Source organism: Zonotrichia albicollis, chromosome 9 (genome assembly GCF_047830755.1).
Source record: "Zonotrichia albicollis isolate bZonAlb1 chromosome 9, bZonAlb1.hap1, whole genome shotgun sequence".
Classification (NCBI taxonomy): domain Eukaryota; kingdom Metazoa; phylum Chordata; class Aves; order Passeriformes; family Passerellidae; genus Zonotrichia; species Zonotrichia albicollis.
In genome coordinates this window covers 42,467,841-42,473,800 of record NC_133827.1, presented here as the reverse complement: position 1 = coordinate 42,473,800, position 5,960 = coordinate 42,467,841, and the positions used below count along the sequence as shown (strand labels likewise).

General features: G+C 44.8%; 1 long non-coding RNA gene across 1 annotated transcript; it reads right to left on the bottom strand.

Annotated features, from left to right (window-relative positions):
* Positions 1 to 2,235: 2,235 nt before the first annotated feature.
* On the bottom strand, positions 2,236 to 4,627 carry LOC141730191 (uncharacterized). The gene is made up of 3 exons (XR_012581726.1): positions 3,591 to 4,627; positions 2,466 to 3,487; positions 2,236 to 2,368 (listed from the first exon to the last, which is right to left on the bottom strand). It is a non-coding gene; the product is annotated as an uncharacterized LOC141730191 (long non-coding RNA).
* Positions 4,628 to 5,960: the final 1,333 nt, after the last annotated feature.

Here is a 5,960-nt window from a genome sequence, read left to right as displayed (position 1 = left end):
CTCCACAGACAAATGGGGCCTCACCTGCTCGGGGGAATCCCCTCACCCGGGATGGGGCCCTCTGGCCCAGATTTAATTCATCTGAATCTGAAAAAAACGTTAGGACAAGAGTCACACTGTTGCAGGACAACTTAAGAGCTCCAGATGTCCTGTGTCCATCAACAAATCCCATCTGGAGTCCAACTACACCCCACATTACACATTCCAAGTCCCCGGGCCCTCTCCTATCGCACCAGGCTATGCGGCAGGGCAGAGCAGCCCCGGCACAAATGTGTGCTGACACCCGTGACACAGGACAGACAGGACAGGACACACAACGGGGACACAACAGGAACAGAAATCTCTTGGCAAGGAAAATGGCTGCAAGGACTGAGAGCATGCAAAAGGAGATGACTGAGTTCAAACTGACGGTGAGCTGATGAGGCTCAGAGAACACTGCAGGAAGAAGATGCTAACTACTGTTCTTGGAATCAATCATTCAAAGATGGATGCCTAGGAATCCTATGGTCAGAATCCTCTGCCTGCCCTCACATTCTTTCAAGCCCTAATCCACCATAATGGATCCAGGTGGGGCACAGCTGTCCGTACAGCTCAGAACAAGACCTGACAAGACATCTGACTGGATGCTTCCAAAGAGAGAACTTTTGACTGGGGAGCTCAGACAGGTATCAGAATTGCATCTCTGGCCTGGGTGCCAGGCCAAGGAATGCAGAGATCACAGATGCTAACAATGATGCCAAGGTTTCTGACAGGCCCCTCAAAGTGCTAAGGTAAAAGACAGGAGATACACAAACAACACATAATGCACAGCAGACAAGTGACACCAGACACACCGGGACTGCTCTGCCCTGAACACCTCAGCACTGTGATCAAAGGTGAGACTTGGCTTTCATGGGGCCTAAGGGGCCACTTCATGGACACCCCCCCACCGCCAAATTGGACTCAAAAACCCTTCCCAGTAATTCCCAAACCAGCACCCTGCCTTCATCCCCTCTGTGGGTCATAGCCCTCTACTTATCTCTCAGACATCTGGCGATGCCAGTCCGTGCCACGTGCAAAGAAAGGCCACCTCGTCAGCTGGGAAGGTCCTGCTGTCACCGGGCTGGTGTCTCTCAGACAGCTAGAGTAAAGAGAACCAAACATCAGTGCCTGATCTTGGCACCCCATCGGCCAAAACCCCACCAGTCTGCTACTCACCCTGCTCCTAGGAAGGCCCGGCACCTGCTAACTCTGACCCTCTGCCATGGATGCAATGCATCTGCACCTGAAAGAAAGTCAGAACATGTGTCAAACACCACCAGGATAACTCACAAGCTGCAAACACCTTAGGTCCATCTAGGAATAGCATCTAGAGCCCAAGTACAGCCCCCATTACAAATTTACACTCCCCAGGGCTTGTCCCATTGCAGCTGGCCGTGCGGCAGGGCAGAACAGCTCCGGCACCCATATGTGTGCAGACACCCGTGACACAGAACGTGACAAACAGGGGGACATCAAACACCACACATCATGCTTGTGGTGAGGGCCTCGAGGGAAGAAGGCAAAAGGGACCCCAAAGACACACTAGGGAACACGGCACACCGGAAACCACGACACAAACCAGAGCTGTTCTGCACTGCCCGCCTGAAAGCTGCCATCAAAAGTAGAGCCTCTCCCTTTAGCTGTCCTAAGAGGCCCTTGGACAAGTTTGCTTTTCCCTCCGCTAATTTTTAAATCTGTCCCAAGAACTCCCAACCTGCTACACCCCCATCTCCAGGCCGTGGCTCCCAACTTATCTTCTGGATGATCGGTGATGGGAATCCACGTTGCACCTGAAATGAGTCTGCTTCAGAGAGCCTCGTGATGGCCTGTGAGCCTCTCGGTCAGCTACAATAAAGAAAACCAAAACCAAAGAATGAGTCCAGAGTTATGCGGGCCAAATCCCAGCCAGTCAGCTACTTGCCCTCTCCTGAGTGTGCCTGGCTCCCTCAGGCTCCAGCTTCATCCTGATTCCAAGGCTGTGGCCTTTATTAGGGCTGGCACCTGGGTTAGAGAAAGGCAAAGTTAAATGGCATTCCTGTGAGTGCACTGGATGACTCTGTGTGCTCTAAGACATGGGAATGCCTCTGCTAGAAGCCTTGTGGGGGGGGCCCTCAAATAAACAAATAAACACCCTTTCTCACCCTGCTGCCTGCAAACCCCCTCCCAAGAACTCCTAACTGGATACCTGCTCACCCTCCCTCTCCCACTCACAATCCTCAACTCACCTGAAGCCTCAATCTCAAACATCATCTTGGATACTGGGCAGATCCCTCCTGAGACACGATGAATCTGCTGCAAAAAGTGTTGTGCTTGACACAACCTGGAATCTCTGAAAGGCGTGCTCCTCCTAAAAACCATAAAAAACAAACCAAGAACAAAACCAGAAATTACAAAGGTGCTTTAACACCCCTAAACACAAAACCCAAAATTGTGAACCTACATACTCCCTGTATTCCATGCTGTTTTCTTCACAGTCTCTTCCAAGCCTCTGCTGCTTTAGATGCCCAGAAACACCTGCTGGAAACAAGCTGAGATGAGCTGAAAGAGCCTTTTCACTGAAATGAGAGGAGAACTCCTACCCCAGCACATCCCAGAGAGGGAATGAAGCCCCTCAGCCAAGGCTGGGGTTAATATACCCCCGATGGTGCCCGCCTCTCGTTCCCATGGCACCCAGGAAAAGGGAGGGGGCAAATCCTCCCAGGTGTAAAAGCCCTCAGAACAGCTGCAGCTGTTTGGCCACTCAGATTCAAGGGGAGTAAAGGGCTTGTTATAGAAGAAAACTCTTCACAAAAATAACAGTGCTTTCTTTTTTGCAACAGCTACTTGGAGCAGAAGAACAGAAAACTGGTAAGACATAAAACTTTGTGGTTAGGTAGCATAGCTAGATAAATTGGGTCATTTGCTGTTAACTTACATAATTATTCTGTATTTAACCAAAGCCATCTAATAAATTCACACCCAAAACTCCAGCAGCCCAACTGGCCCTACCAAATCTGTATGTTTATACATACAGTAAACAATACCAAAATCCCAGTAATACCTATGAGAAGTCTATGAAAGAAACCTATTGAAACCTACCTCAAATACAAACCAACCCATCCAGAAAGTTAGCTTCACTCAAAAAACAATTTACACAGAGTTAATAATACCAAGAAATAAAACAACACACCATATACCACCAATTAATATAATAGTCAAGGAAAAAACCTCCACATTTTAAATTTTTTTTATTTAAAATAACTTCTTTTATTAGCTAGAACAAGAGATTTTGCCAGGACTGTAACAACAACTCCTTCTCCTTCTGAAATGTCCCTTCTCATTCCTAAATTCCTTACAACTTCTGAGTTTAAATCCAAGCCAAAAGCAAAATTCGTGCACTCGTGCGTTCGATGCTCCTGTCAGATTCTCTCTTTCCCTCCACATCTTCTTACACTTTCAGTCTTCACGCTGTCCTGCTGTGATGAGTCTGACAGAAGAACAGGCACATGTTAACAGAGCATTTCCCTCCCCAGAGCCGGTTTCCTCAGCGCATTTCACTCAATCCCAAGCCTGCAATGATGCACGCTCACCTGAAGCAGGGGGAGAAATCTGTAAAGGTCACTAAATACATAAAAGCGCATCCCCATTGTTCCATTACTCAGCAGCCCATCCTGCCAAGGTCAGAGCTCGCTGCCCACCGAGGACACGGCAACCAGCAGGGCCCTTTCTCCCACTCTCCAGCACGGACCTGCGAAGCCACAGAGGAGTTTACAGAGACTGGGAGCCGGCGGGACGGGACGGGCGCCCGGCCCGACCTTCCAAAGCTGCCGGCAGCGACGGCGGGGAGAGCCACGGCCCCGCTCCGCCTCCTGCGCCGCCTGCCCGGGGCCGCCCCGCCGGGATTGTCCGGCCCGCGGTCGCTCCCAGCGCCTGGAGCGGGGCGGGCGCGGGCCCGGGGGCTGCAGCCCTGTTCCGATGCCGCTCGCTCCCGCCCCTCGCACTTCCTTCGCTCGGCAGCCGCGTCCTTCCGCCGCCCCCGGCACCCAGCGGCGAGAGGCAAGGCGCTGGCTCGGGGGGTGCAGTACCGCCCTTTGGACACAGGGGGGCAGACTCACCGGGGTGTGCTATTTTCTCCGCCTTTTTGGCCGCCATTTTGAGAAGGTCAAGCCAGTCCGAGACACCCGCGACACGCCACTCCCAACGTGGCGGCCTCTCGGCTGCCTGCCGGCTCACGGCTGCAGTACCGCGCTCTGCCCACAAGGAGGCAGCACTGCCGCCCGCCCCAGACGGGGGCGCAGCGCGCCTCGGGGCTGCGGGCAGCGACGGCGGCAAAAAAGAACAGGGGCGACCCCAGACAAAAACTGCTCTGAAATAAATGCCAGAAACCTGCCTCCTATCGAGCAAGAGTCAAACAAGCCCCCTTGATTTAAAGCCATGTTTAAATAAAAGTTTTATTTCTATTTTTCATATTTATAGTCACACGCATATTTATAGTGAACATTGATGTAGCATGTAATTTATACAATATATTCTGTCTATTCCTATTGTTTATATGTATTTCTCTGTGTTTTTATAAATATCTTTCTCTATTAATTGTATAGTTCTTATATAGTTCTTCTATAGCTTAAAACTACATTTCTAAAACACTTTTATTATTTAAAAAAAAACCAATTCTAACTAAATAAATACCAGAAAACCCTTCTTTTAAACTATACTGAAATATTGTTATATTTATAGCTTGCATGACTATATACACATTTATATTTCTAGTTTATATTGATGCATTATATTTAAAATATATATAATATGTATCCTGTTCAAATAATAGAGATAAATTATTTTTTAAATTACGTATCATATCTACTGCTAAACCTTGTTTTTTCCTTTATTTTTAATTTTTATATTAATCTTTAGCTATTTATGATATATTTATATACTTAGACTTCTACCTTTATATTATTTGTATTTATAATTTTTATACTAAAACCCCTGCTTTTGCCAAATGAAAAACAAAACCATCCTTTATTTTCAACTACTTGATAAATACTTTAATAATTATAATTATCATATCTATAATTTGTTTTATAAGTATAGTACATCAATTGATATATCTATTTTATATCTATTTCCTATAATATAATAAATAAGACATATACAGTATTACTTTTATTATGCGTAGTATCAATTGATGTTATTTTATATTTACAATTATTTAAAAATTTTATGTATACCTGCATATATTTGAAACACATTTCTATATTTATATTTGAGTTGGGTTGTGTCTATATTTATATTCTCTATCTACATATCTATAAATATACACAATACTCTAATTAAAAAAGATAATATCTTATTGTAATATATAATAACTTATGTTACAAGTAAAATTTTAAAAAAAGATCAAATATATAAAAACAAGAGAGGTTTATTCCCATTTCCACACATCTGTTTTGTTTAAATGTAGTTATAATATTACATTAGAAATCCAATTCCTAAATAAAATTACAATACAAAGAGCATTGAATTGCCAGCAATATCTTCGAAAAACATCAAGATACCTCCAACAGCCAAAAATCTGCCAGCCAAAAAACCACAAAACACTCTTTTCAATAACAAATTCTCATCATATCCGAAAAATGGAACCAAGATAAAAGAAAACCCTATAGAAACACGCACAGCAAATTACAACAACTACTAAAAAAAGAAATCAAACCAACCTACTAAACTCCAAACAGTGCCACTGACCCTGAAGGTTACTAAAAAAAAATAAACAAAATTCTACCTCTACACTAACTCAAAGAATAACCAATCCTCTGTAAATATAACAGACGAACTACTTAACGAAATAGAAAAAATCTCAAGGACTAAAAACTAAGAAAACAACTACTCAATACTACTTGAAAAGATCCACCATATAAATACCCATATTCCCAAAAAAAAAACCGATTAACAACAATCAA